Raw genomic sequence first — 19,355 nt, 5'->3', positions numbered from 1 at the left:
TCGGGTTTAGATCAGGGAGGCCGTTCCTCCCCACCACGCATCTCCAGGTGTCTCCATCGTTGCCCACATGGGCGTTGAAGTCACCCAGCAGAACTACGGAGTCCCCTACTGGAGCCCCATACAGGACTCCATTCAGGGTCTCCAAGAAGGCTGAGTACTCTGAGCTGCTGTTTGGTGCATACGCACAAACAACAGTCAGAGTTTTCCCCCCTACAACCCTTAGGCGCAGGGAGGCGACCCTCTCGTCTACCGGGGTAAACTCCAACACCGCGGCGCTCAGCCGGGGATTTATGAGTATCCCCACACCCGCCCGGCGCCTCACGCCCTTGGCAACTCCGGAGAAGAATAGAGTCCAACCCTTATCCAGGAGTACGGTACCAGAGCTGAGACTGTGCGTGGAGGTAAGCCCCACCAGATCTAACTGATAGCGCTCCACCTCCCTCACAAGCTCCGGTTCCTTTCCCCACAGCGAGGTGACGTTCCACGTCCCCAGAGCCAGCTTCTGCCGCCCGGGTCTGGTCCGTCGAGACCCCTGACCTTCGCTGCCACCCATGTGGCTGCGCACCCGACCCCAACGGGTCTTCCCACAGGTGGTGGGCCCATGAGATGAAGAGAGGGGGGGTGCCACGTAGTTTGTTCGGGCTTTGCCCGACCGGGCTCCGTGGCAAACCCGGCCACCAGGCGCTCGCCATCGAGCCCTCCGTCTGGGCCTAGCTCCAGACGGGGGCCCCGGGCTTCCTCCGGGCCGGGTCACATCTCCTCTATTTCCGTTATTCATTGAGGATTTTTGAACCATTCTTAGTCTGGCCCCTCGCCTGAGACCACTCTGCCATGAGAGACCCTACCAGGAGCACAAGGCTCCAGACAACACAGCCCTCAGGTTCACAGGGACACGCAAACCTCTCCACCACGATAAGGTGACGGTTCCAGGAGAGGTTTAGTCTAATCCGAGGGTTTAGTCACTCAAAAAGTAATTGCATTGGTCCGAACCATATAAGTCGAACTATAACATTGATTGGTCCGAACCATATAAGTCGAACTGGCCGCAATCGGCCCCGAGACCCACAAGTCCGAACCATATAAGTCGAACTGGCCGCAATCGGCCCTGAGACATACAAGTCCGAACCATATAAGTCGAACTGGCCGCAATCGGCCCCGAGACATACAAGTCTGAACCATATAAGTCGAACTGGCCACAATCGGCCCCGAGACATACAAGTCCGAACCATATAAGTCGAACTGGCCGCAATCGGCCCCGAGACATACAAGTCCGAACCATATAAGTCGAACTGGCCGCAATCGGCCCCGAGACATACAAGTCCGAACCATATAAGTCGAACTGGCCGCAATCGGCCCCGAGACATACAAGTCTGAACCATATAAGTCGAACTGGCCGCAATCGGCCCCGAGACATACAAGTCCGAACCATATAAGTCGAACTGGCCGCAATCGGCCCAGAGACATACAAGTCCGAACCATATAAGTCGAACTGGCCGCAATCGGCCCCGAGACATACAATTCCGAACCATATAAGTCGAACTATAACATTTATTTATATATACAATTCTGGCCGTTTGCTTCCTTCAGCTAGTCTCGCAATGGCGACAAAGAATATAATTTAAATTCAATCTCCTTCAGAGTTCTCAGCGACTGTTCAACTTCATGTTGATTACACTTTTTCTACCAAGCCGGGATTCCAGAGCGTACACGGCGGGACGTTGGCTTCCACTCCTTCCAACTAAAATGTCTAAGTCTAATCCTATGCAGATTCAGTCTTCAAGACAATAGGCTCTGCTTACCTGTTTTGTGGCCACTGTGGAAGGGATGGTGAACCACGCCCGTCGCTTGCCTCTGCAGCTCCCCCGGTCCTTGGCCTTTCCTCAGAATCACGTCGGGGTCACCAAATTGCTGTGTTCTTTTGGAAAAAGTCTGCCGAGTCAGGATCGCTTTAACTCACTTTATTTAGCAAAGGTTTGGACTAGCATACATGAAGCAAAAGGAGGAGAATTGTACATGCACATGTGGAGATACACTTAGTAGGGCATTCCAAAGGATGCTTTACCTGGAGCGTTCTAGCCCTCTGGGCTATGTGTTGTAACTTTAATACTGGACTTAGTTATGTGCTCTGATTGGCTAAGCATGGTGCTGAACTCCCGCCTCTCTGGATGTTGTATTTGTCTCTATGCTGCTCCCTTGTGGCTATGTGTTGGCATTGCAACTTGTTTCGTGGCCCTGAACTTCTGAGTTCGTCGAACACCTGGGCCGCTCGTATCTGTAGAATTGATACGTGAATGAATGGCTTCTTGTACAGGCCGGACGCCTCCCTAGGAGGCGTCCCTCCCTAGGATGGGAACGAGACCTCTCTAGTCGCCAAGGACATATGTGGCCTGTTGGTATGAATGTCTGAATTATGTTACAGTTGCGGCGCTCCATGGTTTCGGGCCTCGGGTTAAAAATCATAACAGCTGTGTCGTTGGACGGTCGCGGAAAACGCTAAAAGATTTAATTAAATAATTATGTTCAAGGAGCAAGGGGCCAGAATTGTGTTCATGGGAGTATTGATAGACAGTATCCATCCCATCTAGCAGGGCTCCAGAGTGCGACCAAAATATTTAATAGTGCGACAAAAAAAATTCTAGGTCGCACTTTTTTTTTTGCGCAAGCGCAGCATCTCTCTATGGATTTGTTGTTGAGCGCCAGAGTTGACTAAATGAAACAGAAAAGAAAATAAACACGACAAAACGAGTGAAAATGAAGAGAGGTAGAAACATTGAAAGCTTTTTCATTAAGATATCCAGCCAAGACACGGAGACCTCTGCGACGGTCCCTGGGAAGATGCCAACTGGCCCCGGTCCTTCGGCGATAACATTAGATTCGGAACCAGAGGAGACAACCGAGTCTGAGATTGAGCCCGGCCCCGAGACTCAAATTAAAAAGCCCAAAATGTACTCTTTCAGACATGACTGGTTGACACAATTTCCCTGGCTGAGATACGACAAAGGACGGAATGCAATGCACTGCATTTACTGTCGGGAGTGCGGTCAGATAATGGCCGGTAATACTGCATTCGTAGGCGAGGCAACGGCGTTTCGCATCGAAACGTTAAAAAAACACAACGGCCCTCATTTATCAAACAAACGTAGAAATGAGCGCAAATCTGAACGCATGATTCATCTTACGATAGGACCCACCTGAGATTCACGAAACGTTCGTATTACACCAATCCCAGCGTACGAAGGATCTTGGTGTTGACAAATACGGGTTACAATAAGGTACGCAAAAACGTGGGTAGTTACTGAGGAACGAATGAGTAACGAATGTGTACCTTCATGTAAAGTAATGCATCAAACTGAGTTGTTACTCTTTCGCGAACCATTCGTTCACCAGTAGTTAAACTTTTTCAACCATTCGTTTACCAGTAGCGAAGCTTTTTTAATCATTCGTTTACCAGTAGTGAAGCTTTTTGTGTACCTTCATGTAAAGTAATGCATCATACTGAGTTGTTACTCTTTCGCGAACCATTCGTTCACCAGTAGTTAAGCTTTTTCAACCATTCGTTTACCAGTAGCGAAGCTTTTTTAATCATTCATTTACCAGTAGTGAAGCACTTTAGGGTTAGTTATAAAACGCCAAACCACTGTTGATGACAATGAGGGATCTACAGCCACTTTAGTTCAACATTTATAACATAATTGTTCTGAAGGTTTGCATATGTTAATATTGTCGTCCCTTTAATTGCATATAAGGGCAATTATAGTTCAGGGATTAAATGTGCATTTTATCTGTTGTGTACTAATTGATTTTATGTAAATGGGGTATTGTATTACTCATTTCTTTGTTTGCCCTTTTTATTATGTCAGTTCGGGCATGTTGTGTATTGTTCGTAATGAGACCTATCTGCGCGGAGTGATTTAGTCCACGGGTGATACGGTCACTCGCGCGGTCAATTATCAGTCTCGCGTAGTCGGCCACGAGGGAACGGTTTCGTTGTATTGTAACCAGCAGTTGGAAACCGCACGGTGCGGACGTAAAGCCAAAATATAGCGAATTAGAATATTCGTGGTGTTTCGTGCTGTCGGCAGCACGGTGTATCGGCAGACAGAGGTGCGTTTGCCGTCCGTTCGCCCGCTAGCGTTTCTCGTGGAGAAGAGCTAGCGGAGAGCTAAGCGAAGAGCTAAGCTATCCAGGAGCACGTGCTCGCGGCCTAGTCGCCAGAGGGACCCAGGAAGAGGCTGGTCTCCCTCGATCCAGACGAGGTTCGTGAGGCGGGTTCAAGCCCCCTACCAGGCAGCACCGCCGATCTTCACCCCAACTACAAGGGAGGTGTCCCCCCTCTCCAACGCCCCCCTTTGTATCCGGCAGTTTCAACTCACCCCGTCTCCCCTCCCCCACTCCAAGTGCACCAACGACCCAGCGGCGCCACACTACGAGCACGAGGACATTCGTTAGGCCCACCGAGGGACCTCAGGTCAGACTGTCTGCGTGTGTGTGTGCTGTGTGATTGGGTTAAAGGGAGGGTACAGCATTGGGGAGGTAGAGTGTGAGTGTGTATTGAAGTGTTTATATGTCAATGTGTTTAATGTGTATATCTAGGGTAGTTTATTGTCTGTATTAAATTGTTAAACGTAGCTTTGGTCTCCTCTCACTCTTAGCTAAATATGTACCCAGGTTTAGATATTATTTGGTTATAGATTACATGAGTCAGATTACATCCCTTTGGTAATTATACAGTCCTTTATAGGCTCCGGTACTTCCTTCAGTACATTTAATGGTCCTTCGAACCGGAAGTTGTATGTAATCAGGCATAATGTCTCAAAAGAGTGAGGGAGACGACGTAAGCCCCACCCTAGATGTAGGCCCCGCCCCCACCCCCTCCCTAGAATCACTTACACCACATTCTGTTAGAGAACGCAGGCCACCCGCGAAACTAAATGACTATCACCTGGGCACGCCAGAGATTGATAGCCCCACTAGTATGGATGACAACCAACCCCAGGCAGTAGAGGACGCTACTGCCACGCCAGAGTCAGAGTTGGTCACGCAACCTAGTTTACACCCCCCTTCCCCGCTACTAAAAGCCTCAGAAGAGACAGTGAAAGTAGTGAGCCCGCGGCTGATAGCAGCCAAGCCGCCGCTATCAGAAACCTACAGCCAAGGCGAGTCGGAGGTCCCACTGAACAGGACCGACCCCCAGGCCTTCCAACCGGGTGAGTTCTTCATCGACCCCCCTCTCCAAGGCAGGCCCCGTGACCAGAGGTCTCGTCTATCCCGTAGCCGGCGGGGCAGCGTCCACGGCAGCCGGACAGGTAGTCAGCGTAGCGGCTACTCAGAACGATCGAGCGTTGGGAGTGCACTCTCCGAGAGGCTAATCCAGCAGTTGGTTGATAGCCAGGAGCACCAGCGCCAGGAAGCTCTCGCCAGAGAGGAGCACCAGCGCCAGGACGCTCTCGCCAGAGAGGAGCACCAGCGCCAGGACGCTCTCGCCAGAGAAGAGCACCAGCGCCAGGACGCTCTCGCCAGAGAAGAACACCTGCAACAAGAAGCCCGTGGTGACAAAGAGCGTCGGGAGCGTCAAGCCCAGGCTACCGCAGAGGCACTACAACGGGCGGCCACACAGAACCTAGAACTCGCTAAGCTAGCTCTCTCTCGCCAACCAGAGTGCACTATCACCGGCCCGATATCACGAACACCCACCAATGCTAGCCCCCCTAATCCAAGCAGGAGGGATGGAGAGGCGCCTCAAGTTCTGAGCCCGAGACCCCAAAGTACACCTGTGGATGAGGAACTAGAGCTCAATGAACGACTGGACTCCCTGCTGGACCGTCACCGGCAAAGCCCACACCCCCTCCCTCTCTCCTCACCATCGAAAACAGTACGCCATTACACGGGACCTTACGACCCACTTCCTAACCACCCGCCTGGTTCCATAGTTCCCTTCTTCAACGAAGACAGCAGGGAGAACTATCGGGAGATGCGACTGAGCCTGGACTACCTGTTAGGAGAACCGTAGGCATACCACAGTGAACAACAGAAGTGGCTCACACTCCATCTCCACTGCAAGCTACCGATAGCTAAGAGGTTGTGCTTCTCCCATGCCCAGTCCCCCACCCCCTACACTGATAGCATCGCGGAACTGGATTGCCACTGGGGATGTCCATGGGACCACATCCTCGACGAGGTTGAAGCCCTCGGGGAGTTGCCAGATATCAGAAGCGATGCAGCTCTCGATGACTACACCCTCCGCATTTCTCGATGTCACTGAACAAATCAACCAAAAAAAAGGGCATTTTAAAATGGAACAAAAAACAGGCACCCTAAAAACAAAACAAAAACCTGCTCTCTTCTTTACTATGCCCGGTGTCCAATTTGCAAAAGTTCCCCGTTGCTTTTTTTTTCATTCACTTTATCCTGAAGGTTCCTGCCAAGTATTTCTAGATTACATTTTGCCGAAAAAAGATAAAGTGTCTCTCCCTTGGGCATTGATGCCCTCAGCTGGTCATACAGGTCCTTGTCAACAGCGTGTAGCTCCGAAATGGCGGCCGTTGCTGCCACCGTTTTTCGGTCAACCCCGACTTTGACGTATGCCTCAGTTTTTGTCATGCCCTTTTTCACTGCTACAAAGACGCGCCTGTAGCGATCAATGGACTCTTCTGGGTGAAGACTGAAACAAAGAAAATTATAAACATGTGATAACTGTAATTAACAGTAGTATTTTGTCAGGATGATGGTGCAGTTGGTTAGGGGTTTACTAGTATTAATACTATTCTTGTATTAGTGTTATATAGTGTACAGAGGTATAATAATTATTATTAAATTTCCAGTAGTATCAAGAGTACTGTGAGTGTACTGTTTATTCGAGTAGTATTATCTGTACTCTTAACAGTAGGTTATTATAAATCAAATGAGCACAACTAGAGAGTAAAGTGGAAGCACTGTATAGTTTAGATAAGTGGTAGAATAAGTCAATTATATCGTTAAGTGTTATTTGAAAGCCATGTTCAGACGTGGCTTTGATATTATAAGCAGACTTGGGACCAGCTGATCAACCAGCTGATTGATCCATAACATAGCATGTGTAGGCAGGCTTTTCCTTTTTATACAGTGGTCAGTAATATTTGTTGGAAGTTGGAACAAAGACTGGGTTAGGCATTTCAAAGGTGATAACTGAAGTACACCACAGATGTACACCGCCTTATCCCCTGGTTGCCAACGTACCTCTTTCCTATCCTGGTGTTCTTTTTGTTTCCTTTCTTCCCTTTTTTTTTCTTGCTATCTTTTTTGTTGTTGCTGTTGTTCCTCTTCTTCTTCTTCTTCCCTCTTTCTGAAGAAGATGATGAGGAAGAGGAGGAACTGTCGGAGGAGGATGAGGAGGAGGTGGAGGAGGAAGATGAAGAGGATTTTTCAATACTCTTTTCGTGCAAGGAGGGCGCTGCTGTCACTTGGTCCTCTTTATTTGCAAGCGCCAAAGCTGAAACAAGCAAGACGATAAGCACGTTACTAGTGTTACCAATAGGGGTGTGAAATTATCACTCACTAGCAATCATTCTAGCGTTATACTTATACTTAAATGTACACCTGGGCTCCCCCACTTTAGGGTAGAGTGATTAGATTTTTGGGATGGCATAGAAAAGACAAACAATCAGATGCTTCCACCTTAATGAAAATAGAGGCTGCAAGACAAAAACTATCTATTTTTTCTAAACTGCCATGCAGCCCTTAGCTGTGACCATCCCTTGTTAGCTGCCATCACAAGTCAAAAGTGAAACTTAAAAGTATTTTACATTATGCCCAAATGTATCAAAGTGTATAATTAATAATAATGGATGAAAAGATCTGCGAGTTCCTGGCTGTTCAGGCCATACAATGTACAGTAAACAATGAGGTCTCTGCAGCACACCTTTGGCATCATATACTGCCTCCTCCGGTTAGCTAAAGTGCTACCTTTTGGCCAATCAACATGAAATTCACGCTATGGCCTCCTTGCACAACCGTCTACCAGTGTACCAAATTTCATTACTTTTCAACATACAATTCTATGGGCTCCCATGGACTTCAATGGTTGAATAAAAAAAGAGGGTTAGGGTTTTAATAAGAAGGGATACAAATTCAATGCTTGGCCCCCAATAAACAACCTGAACACATTTAACGTTTTTCCTCCTCAATCCCACCCCTCCACTGTCTCTTCTTGTTCAGTGAGAGAAGTAGGCAGTAGCCTGTCCTCTCAGGGTTTTTGATCGGGACTGAAGGACGGTGTGGTGTCTGGGTCCGGCCCAGGCCCGCCATTTGGTGGTGCCTGTTTTATATGGTATGGTTATTGAAATGACTGTTACTCGTGATGCAATTGTTTACTTCAGCAAAGACATGTGGACTCTGCAAGCAAGATGTAGATGAGAAAATCTGTAGGGGTTGTTGTGTGTTTTTTTCTTTCTTTTTTTTTGCCTTAAAACCATCAGATGCCAATAAATCCTAATACTGTTTATTTAAATAATTTTTCATTATCGATTACCCTCAGACAGTTGGTTCCTTAAGAAGTCCCTTTCATTCTACAAGGACTTAATTTTTTCTTTTGCATTCTCCAGCTTTAGCTTCCAGACAACGTTTTCTTGTTTGCTGCGCTTCAAAGATGAAATAGCTATTGGAGCTACTGAAGAACCTGTAATGACAAAGACATCAACTAATAACATTCTGGTTTCTCTCGTCATTAATAGCACATAATCAAAAACAGTGACAGCAGGACATAAAATGGAAACGTAATGCAATGTGACTACACAACCTTACCTTGAGCTGCTACTCTTTTAGTAGGCTGGTGTACTGTGTCTGACTCAAAGTCAGACCCATCACTGCAGCACACTACAGCTTCAAGAGGAGAAAGAAAAGGCAATTAGTAATAGTGTTGGCAAAAGTATACTCAATATATGTAATGGTTTTAGGTCAAATATGTCAAATTGAGCTCCGGTTGTGGTCACACTTTAGCAGCAGCATGTTAGACCAAAAAAAAACCTGCCTGTCTGCTACACCACTGTTTGGCTAACCTGACCTCTACCAGCAATGCAGGTGTGGTAAAGCACAGAGGAAAAATCCCCCAACATAGGAGATAACTGGGGGCTTCTCTTTCTGCTCTGGAACTCTTTAATCCACTACATGTTTACACATCACAAACGTAGGCAATGTCCCAACAAAGTGTTAAATGAAAGTTAGTATTGTCACATAACTTATCAAAATGAGATCACAAGGCACCATGGTGTGATTTATTTTGTCCATAGTTGGAGGAACCATGTCAAGTGCATGATGTGTTAATGATCTAAGTATTGTTACGTAGTTTAAGAACACAAGCTATATTTCCCTCACTTAACCACTAGGGAGTAGGACCATACATATAAGCCGTAAATACTATACATAGCCACAAGGGGAGCAAGACCTTACCGAAGGCTGCAATAAATACTTTAGCCACAGAAGGCAGCACCACAGACCAGGCGAGAAAGTCGAGGGTTACAGCACACCAGCTCCTCCCACTACTTCCGGACCGCGCTGTTCAGACCATAAAAGCCTACAGATCGAGCATGTCTTCAGAATTCTTCCGGCAGCTATTGGACAGGGTTAAGGTCTATTGATCAGCTAAGAGAACGCTCGCACGTGCTAAAATACATCTTCAATCTGTCTTTGCTTCAGAGTATCAGTTTACCATACCGAAAATACTTTATACAAATAAAGTCTCTTTAAAGCTATTCCTTTGGATTCGATCACTTTCCTTGAAGAACTACGTAATAATTGGTGACCCCTCGACGTTCTTGGGAAGTTCCGGACCGAGACTAGCGACCGCGGGGTCGTCGGGAAGCAGTGCAAGCTACTTACAGGCCCCACAAGAAAGGTAAACAGAAACTGTTGTCAATGACTGAACTCTGTATAGTTAGAATAGTAACATTAGGTGAATAGCTTGTACTGCCTCCGTCAGGCTGCGGGGACGTGTGGTCTCGGTCTGGTTTGAAATTCATACAGCCGGTAAGATAAACGGCCTCGGATACGCTAACAAATTGAAATTAAATAACTTATCTCACGAAGCAAAGGGCTAGGAGTGTATTTTATATGGGTTTGTAGATAGACAGTATCCGATCCCGTCTAGATCTAATGTTTGTACCGCGTGGGAGAAATAATACCTGTGGTTTTTGTGTTGTGTGAAGAATGTACGGATGTTAAGCCAGTACAAAAGATATTATTTATAACCGACCACAAAACGTTTGAGCCATTACGGTGGGGTGAAAAAGGTCAAATATTAACGTTAATCTAGCTTACTTGCATAAAACCGGTGGCTTGGCTTTGTTTGCTGTGGAGTTTGAATGGGTTTGATTCCTCCAGGCCCGGTTCATTGAAAATCGAAAGTGCAATTTCGTATAGTATATAACGCAGCCGTAGAGGCAAACTTACGCAGTTTTAACCCATCTGTTTTGAGTGCCTCGCTAACCCGCCGTGGGGACAAACTTGCAGGAATCTCATACTTCTTATAGAGATCCAATACAGTGCGTTTGGCCAGTGCTATCTGGGTCAAACCTAACTAGTTTGTTTCTACAGCGTTATTGGATGTACCACGTGGTGTACGATTTAAAGGGACGGCGCGTTTTGGAAACGTGCGTTTCCTTTGTTCATACCTCCACAGTCTTTATAGTCAGAGCCCTTTTTTGAAACAAACGCCATTGCTCGAGAGCAACAGGGGGCTCAGCTAAAGTGTTACATCCTCTCTCCCTCTCTCTCTATATCCCCCTCTCTCTCTCCCCCCCTCTCCCTCTCCCTCCCTCCCCCTCTCCCTCTCTCTCCCTCTCCCTCTCTCCCCTTCCCTCTCTCTCCCTCCCTCCCTCTCTCTCTCACTCACTCACTTTGACACCCACTCACTCACTCACTCACTTTGATACTCACTCACTCACTTTGATACTCACTCACTCACTTTGACACTCACTCACTCACTTTGATACTCACTCACTCACTCACTCACTCACTCACTCACTCACTTTGATACTCACTCACTCACTCACTCACTCACTCACTCACTTTTATACTCACTCACTCACTCACTCACTCACTCTCTCTCTCTCTCTCTCTCTCTCTCCTGCAAGTCGGTAGGGGCTGAATGGTCAGTCTTTTGTTAAGACTGCATGACCTCTGACCTGGGCAATAGCAGATCTCTCTCGCTCTCTCTCCCCCTCTCCCTAGCTCCCTCTTCCTCTCTCTCTCTCTCTCTCTCTCACTCACTCACTTTGATACTCACTCACTCACTCACTTTGATACTCACTCACTCACTTTGATACTCACTCACTCACTCACTCACTTTGATACTCACTCACTCACTTTGATACTCACTCACTCACTCACTCACTTTGATACTCACTCACACACTCACTCACTTTGATACTCACTCACTCACTCACTTTGATACTCACTCACTCATTTTCTCTCTCTCTCCTGCAAGTCGGAGACTTGCAGGAGAAGACTGTTGTTAAGACTGCATGACCTCTGACCTGGGCAAAAGCCGATCTCTCTCGCTCTCTCCCTCTCTCTCCCTCGCCCTCTCTCACTCTCTCTCTCTCTCTCACTCTCACTCTCACTCACTCTCACTCTCTTCCTTCTGCAAATAGGTAGGGACTGCACTAGTAAGTCTTTTGTTAAGACTGCATGATCTCAGACCTGGGTAAAACAGATCTCGCTCTCTATCTCTCTCTCTCTCTCTCTCTAGAGATATGTTCTCTCTATCTCTCTCCAAGCACACACTTATTGAAGACAACAAGTGTCATTTTTGACCTGGGTGTTTTGATAAGGCAATGGTAGCCTGCACAAAGGGACCCCCGGTGTGTTGTGTTGTGTTGTGTTGTGTTGTGTCTGTCTGTCTGTCTGTCTGTCTGTCTGTCTGTCTGTCTGTCTGTCTGTCTGTCTGTCTGTCTGTCTGTCTGTCTGTCTGTCTGTCTGTCTGTCTGTCTGTCTGTCTGTCTGTCTGTCTGTCTGTCTGTCTGTCTGTCTGTCTGTCTGTCTGTCTGTCTGTCTGTCTGTCTGTCTGTCTGTCTGTCTGTCTGTCTGTCGAAATATGTTCTCTCTCCATAAATATATTCCCTTAAAAATCCATCTGTTTCAAATGATAACAATGTTTTGGCAGCTACTTATTCAGCCAATGGTGTATAATTGTCACATTTCACTAGTCAATAGCTGGAAGTATTATATTGTATATTTCATTCCAATATTTGAGGTATTTAGTTAGATTTTGATTTAAATATCAATATCTAGTTCATAACTACAGTTTCCGCACGCTCATTAAGTGCCCTCATCCTCTACGAATCAATAAATCCATAGCAATAGGTTGAAAACCATCGGTAAAGCAATAGTTTCTGACACATAATATTTTGGCTATAATTTTGTAACTAATAGAATTCAACATCTATGGGAGAACAATATTTATGCATACATGTGATAAATCTGTAAATCCACTTTGTTTGTACAGACATATTACTTTTGGGCAACCAGGAAGGTTGTTCCACAGTTTCAATATGGAATATTGAACACAGTATGGAACACAGTTTTCAGCCGGACAGATAGAACTCAGAAAGTTTCTGTAGTCGGCTGATACGCATGTAGTTTGCACCGCAGCCATATTTGTAGTTCTTGGTAGTGCCCCCTACTCGTTAACACGAGATTATTCACAATTACATCTCAACATCTCCAAATGTGCCACAAGAATATAACTATTATAAGTCCCAACTAGACGACCCCAAGCTTTCCAAGTAGCCGATCTACTGTTTTCCCCACATCCAGCTCAAGAATCCCCTTAATTGTCTGCCCCACCAGACGAGACCAAATTTGCCTTGCAACAATAGGATCACGCAGCCCTGCAACATAAAGAGGAACACACCTAGGCTGTACCTTCAAACGCTCTCTACCACACACTTCCTTATTTACATTGCTTAAAGAAGGCCACTCGCCTCTCTATTGTTAGTTACATTGAAGTTCTTGTCTTATTGTTCTTTCTTCCCCTTGCCCCCTCCCACCCTCACACCTAGCCATGTGTTGGAACCAGGATGTAAATTTAGTTAAGTATTTGTATATTTGAGGGTCTGTGTGTCTTGGTGCTGAAATACGGGGAGCCAGTCCCTAGTTGATATCAGCAGGACACGCAAATATTTGTGTAGGTTGTAATCAATGTTTATTGATTCACCAACATTAATAGTTTAAACGATCTATAAATGTCTTGCATTTGTACAAAATTTGTTCTCTTTTCTCGTCAGGCCTTTGCAACCCGAGCAGTAATGGATGCCCGACATTCATCATTTTAATCATTAACATTACTACAAATATTCTCTTTTCTAATCAGGGAGTGGCAACACAACGATCAGTTGCCCACGATCATCATTTAACTTCTGTGCATATAATCTTAATTCTCTTTTCTCTTTAGGAGGTGGCAACACAAGCATTATAGTTGCCAAACACTCATCTTTTTACTTCATTGCATTGATCTTAATTCTCTCTCTCTCTCTCCAGGAAATGGCAGTATAAGAACGAATGCCAAACACTGACAGTAATTATTTTTTTCAGGTTGCTAAACCCTTCTGTCTATTAAACATGCGTTTTGTGTAGCAAGACAGGTAGAGAACCAGGCTGGTTCAAATAGACATGGGGTTCAACTGCTAGAATAATATGTCTAATTAATAAATGGTGCACATGGTTTTAAACGGTGCCCAAGGAGGGAGTTAGCTCAACTGCTGTAGACACAATTACAATATGTTTTTTGCGAATATTAAAGGTACATGGGTTAAATTCTACTATAATCAGCTACTACATACGAATAAACTGAATAACACTGCGTGAGGTGTTCAAAGGTCAACTATTGCTTCCATTGAAGCGATTGCAATAGATATAATATCGTACCACCAATATGCATGCAATATCTTGTATTCAACAATTAGGAAAGCCGGATTCCAGAACCGAAAGAAGTCCTACAAAAGGACACCAACCCAGGGGTCTTACATCAAACCAGATCCCTGTACGACAGTCACACGGTGATCTTAAGATAGGAATAATTATCTAAACTCCGCATCATGAACGGTTAGCCTTTAAAGTTGTCCATAGCATGCATACCGCTCGTCCACAGAAGTCCGGGGATTATCCAGGCCTGGGGATTCTTATTAGGAGAATTCTGGGATAACCTGCCTCATAGGAGAGCGGAAGAGTCCCCCCCAATAGAGGATCCTGAGGACAAGCGGTAGAAATGCATAGTTCAACAGACCTGACGAGGACCAAAATACCAAATTAAGAAAGAATAAAATATATATTTCATTACAAACTATGAAAATAACAATATTAAAAAAAAAAAAAAATTCAAGTAATCTATGGTTAATAATTGGCAATATTTACAATTAAATTACATAAATAGAATAAAATGTAATCCATAATTCATCCTAATTTTGATTAACAATATACGTGTTACGTTTTTTCATTACACGCCAAGACAGTGGATACTCGATTATTACAATATATCACAACCAGTTTAATGGTCAACCAAAACGCACAGCCGTACGTAACCCCGACTGTCCCCAACTGACAACGTTACCATAACAACAGAAGTATGATGCCTAATATTGAAATGCAGATTTTTAATATTAAGATATTTTGATAATGTTCAAATTTAAGTTTTGTATGTTTGTATTTTCCCATGTGGTCTTGTCACCCTGTCATTCTGCAGGGTCGTTCAAAATCCTTTGAGGTGAGTGGAATTCAGTTCTCACTCTGTTCCTTTGTTGTCCTGTGTTGGTTTGGGCCCGTTATCCTTGATCCCCAGAGAAGCGCAGAGACGCAAGTAATAAGGAACGGCCAACCCCATATTTATGACATCTTAAGGAATGATGACTTAGATGACCATATGGTTAACAAAGGCTTTTTGTTTGTTGTGAGGCAGCTGCCCTCAGCAACACTTCTGAAGGTGTAAGAACCCCTGGCCACTCAGCGGACCTTTCTTCGGACCCTTTAGAAAATGAAGGGGGATTTCTCCGCAGGAAGAAATCCCATCTGAGGTCTCAAATTGTTGAATAATATGCTTATTTTTAGGTCTGTTGATGCATGTTATGATTAATCTTCGTTCGTGCTTTTCTTAAGAATGTGTATATAGAGATAAGAATAAAATGAAAATAAAAATCAGTAAAAATATAAAATGAAAACAAATGGTGGATTCATATACCATGTGTGAATGTCCTCTTGTGTGTGTCAGAGCCACCAAAATAATGGAGGTTACTCGACTGTTACATACACGAGGGGATATTGAAAGCATACCACATATAAAACTAAGATAATTAGAAAATGGTTCATTATAATTAACTTTCAATAACATTTGCTTCACCCAATAACTTCTGAATTTTTCTTTCAGGTTCAAGTTTTGTTTTGTTTTAAACTATCACCCTATAAGGTAACTGTTGGAACCAGATACGGTTACAAAGAAGTGATATTGAACATACAAATTTTAACATTGTAATTTCCCTTTTTTCATCTTTTTGGGTTCATAAAATAGGAAAGAGATTAGCAATACATCTGCTCGCCAGGGACAATATAGGCTCAATTTAGATTCAGAAGTAGTAGGTTAACCTTTCAGATACCACTGCTACTGCTGTAACGCTTTGTTACAACGTCAGCGTCTCATAGTCTGATATTTTTTTTACTCTGATAAGTTACGGCACACAGGTATACTGAACTCATGAAACATTTACGGTTTACTGCATTTAACAACAGCGTGGTCTCAAGACGGCTGCATAGACCCACAACTATCGACCTTTGGTTTTGTATGTACTGGTCTTCATTTATCTTCATAATGGATTGGTTAAGATGATTAAGGAAGGGAACTTCAACTTGGTTGCACTACACCGTTGGTAGGATTGGTTAATTTTAATGCGCATGGCTGAAGCAATGCGCAAGGAGGGATGTAGTGTGAATATTAAATCAAGGTTGAAGGTTGAAATCGGCTCAGAATAAGGAATGGGTCACTCAAAACAACAATTTAAAATCCGTACAAGCACTAAATAGATCAATTATAATACAAACATATTTGAAACGCATACAATTTTCAGGTCCAATGTTTCCAGAAGCAAGAGTACCGTGTATCACTCTGACACAGCTAACTTTGCACGTAATGCTTACGGTTAGATTAATGCATACACTTACATTTCTAGGGTCCCATAATGGACTTCCATTAGAACAATTAAAAATAGAATTATAGGAAATATGTTTTTGAACAACTAACTGCTGTACATGAGTTTGTATTTCCACAATAGAAACAAAAGTTCCAGAACCAGATGCAGACACACCCGGCCGGAGCCTATAAACTACCTCCGCCGAGCAAGGAGTAACAGTCACATGAGGAAATCAAACAACGGCAGGATTTGAATCGGTTCTGTTTTGGTTGTCCACCATATAAAAAATATGTATATATATAGTTTGGATAAATTACATGTATCATAATCAGCAACACTTCGTTCAATTTACCAGATAAAGTTAAAAGGAATATATATAGGTATGGAAATGCTATTGACAGAGCAAGGAGGGGTAAATGCGATGATAGGCACAACATGTTGTACTTTTATCCCCAATAACACAGCTCCGGATGGGTTGCTGGAATAATTACAATCCCTCAGGTTAGAATTGGCAGAGAACTCCGGCATTAATGACCCTTTCACAGGATGGATGGAGAATATGTTTGGGAGGTGGAAAGGCATGATCCAGTAAGTGCCCGTCGCGGGAATAAATGCAGAGACCGTGTTAATTGTCACCGGCTGCCGTTGTATTCCCTGCGCACGAGGGCTACTGCATCTACTGATCACCACAGCAGTGAGCGCTACAGAAGCGCCAAGTGCCATTCAGGCTTACATGGGGATCAGATATGATCCGATGAAAGTGAACGATACATCACCTGAGGGGCCCGACCCTATCCAGCTGTAATATGTAGAATAGTCAACACCTATACTATTCTAGTAGAAGCGCCTGTATATAAGATAATCAAATAACACATTTCTAATCAACCATACCAGGCTATGGTTGTTATTGTGTAGTGTTGCTTGGTTGCGAGTGCAACCCGTTATTTCTGTATCGCTGCATTGATAATGGTACTGTTGATCTTCTTTGAGACGGTTGTTTACAGGCCACCTGTTGCTGACACGACGACGACGACGGAGAACCTGTTGGTGGCTCCCATCACCTGAACCACCCAAATCCATGCTAGCCTATCAATAATTTAGAATTTTTTAAATGTTATTATGACTACCAATTTTTATTTTACTTTTGCACATGTTGAAAATTGTATGACCTTGTAGCACATAACCAAAAGTATTAGCTCAGGATTTAGTTTGTGCGCTAGTTTGACCATATGATTGAATGATAACCAGGATGCATGTTCATTGTTGTATTGTTAATATGACCTGTATTTCCAATGAGACCCACAAGGTGAATACCATTCCAGTATAATCGAGAACGCAATGTGGTTTTTTCTCTATTTCGAGAGTTGTTCCCACACGGTTGATGGTGTTGATGATTTGTCCTACTTTGACTATGTTTTCGGCATGGTAAATGGTGTTTATGATTTAAAATATTATTGTATGGTCATCTGAGATGACCAAGGAGGGATTGTTACGTATTTTAAGAACACAAGCTATATTTCCCTCACTTAACCACTAGGGAGTAGGACCATACATATAAGCCGTAAATACTATACATAGCCACAAGGGGAGCAAGACCTTACCGAAGGCTGCAATAAATACTTTAGCCACAGAAGGCAGCACCACAGACCAGGCGAGAAAGTCGAGGGTTACAGCACACTAGCTCCTCCCACTACTTCCGGACCGCGCTGTTCAGATCATAACAGCCTACAGATCGAGCATGTCTTCAGAATTCTTCCGGCAGCTATTGGACAGGGTTAAGGTCTATTGATCAGCTAAGAGAACGCTCGCACATGCTAAGATACATCTTCAATCTCTCTTTGCTTCAGAGTATCAGTTTACCATACCGAAAATACTTTATACAAATAAAGTCTCTTTAAAGCTATTCCTTTGGATTCGATCACTTTCCTTGAAGAACTACGTAATAGTATAATCTCAACTACATGTCCATTAAGCAATTATATTTTATACTTTTATACATTTCACAGTCAATTGAATCCGAGTATATATTTTAAGTATGCTTAACATTTAAAATAAAATAAAAACTGCCGCAGTTTGGCTACTGTGCTGTTCAGATCTTTCCAGCTGACTCGAATCTGATGGCACTGTAACATTTTGGAGTACAGAAAGCATGGTTGGTGTAAGGGGCTCAAAACTTTATGAAAGATCTTGATGAATGCATACAGTGACGTTTTGGTTAATTTGAAAATTGTATGGATACCTTAAAATATATACAGTTAATAATATAGTTAAGAAATAAGAGTTTTATTCACTTTGGGCAATGACATTATCCATTGTCTTTAATGTTATAATATGTAATAATAATATGTATGATCATATGTCATTTTGATTAGAGAAAAATCTTCATCAACTCATTTGTCATGGTTCCACAAGCCCATTGTGTATAAGACATGTTTCAGAGATTCAGTTGTTAACATTACACATACTGTAAGTAACTATGGAAAAAAAAACAAAACTGAGAAAAGTATCCTTCTCCATCTCCTCCTGTTTCCCCATCTCCATCTGCAGGAAGAAGATTCTTCCCTCCTTCTCCATCTCCTCCTCCGCCTTCATCTCCATCTCCAGCTGGAGGAGACACACCTACTCCACAGCATGACTTTGGTAAAATTTATGAAAAAAGAAAACAGTGCAGGGAGTGTCAGCTTGTCCCTGACGATGAAAAGGAAGGTGGGCCAACTGTTTACGGTTGCAAACAGTGCAACCTGCCACTGCACATGGAATGCTTTGGCAAGCACTACCGCCGGTACCTGTGAGGCAGACTGTTTACAGTTTTAGTCCCAGTCTGTTCCCCTTCCCATGTTTGTTATTATATACTTTATTACTTTCTTTATTTTTTTTACTGTTTTGTGCTGTTCCTGCACTTTTACATATTTCTTTACTTTTTTATTTACTTTTCTACCTGTATGTAAATATTGTCAATATTTGTAAATAAAAACTCAAATTTCCCATGAAAGCCACAGGTGTCAGCTCTCAAATACTTTTTGAATTGTGTTCCTATTACAGGGGCTGAGAAATCAGTAATTTAGTAGGCATTGACACAATTGCTGAATTTCTAGAAAAAGTTCAGGTTTTGGGGGCTTTTCTGAAATCGCCTATAGGTTTTACAGGCATTTTTTCCAGGCGGTTTAGGCCTAAATGGGTTAATATGACCAAACACAATGGCCAGCG

At 43.8% G+C, this 19,355-nt stretch overlaps 1 long non-coding RNA gene across 1 annotated transcript; it reads right to left on the bottom strand.

Moving 5' to 3' along the window:
- Nucleotides 1-7,252: 7,252 nt before the first annotated feature.
- Nucleotides 7,253-18,336, bottom strand: LOC132464899 (uncharacterized). Its single transcript, XR_009527388.1, has 4 exons — nucleotides 18,213-18,336; nucleotides 8,779-8,856; nucleotides 8,507-8,653; nucleotides 7,253-7,468 (listed from the first exon to the last, which is right to left on the bottom strand). It is a non-coding gene; the product is annotated as an uncharacterized LOC132464899 (long non-coding RNA).
- Between the last annotated feature and the right edge of the window lie 1,019 nt (nucleotides 18,337-19,355).

The sequence above is a fragment of the Gadus macrocephalus genome, chromosome 9 (genome assembly GCF_031168955.1).
Source record: "Gadus macrocephalus chromosome 9, ASM3116895v1".
In the NCBI taxonomy this organism is placed as follows: Eukaryota; Metazoa; Chordata; class Actinopteri; order Gadiformes; family Gadidae; genus Gadus; species Gadus macrocephalus.
The sequence above is the reverse complement of the archived record's forward strand: the minus strand, read 5'-3'. Positions and strand labels throughout refer to the sequence as shown.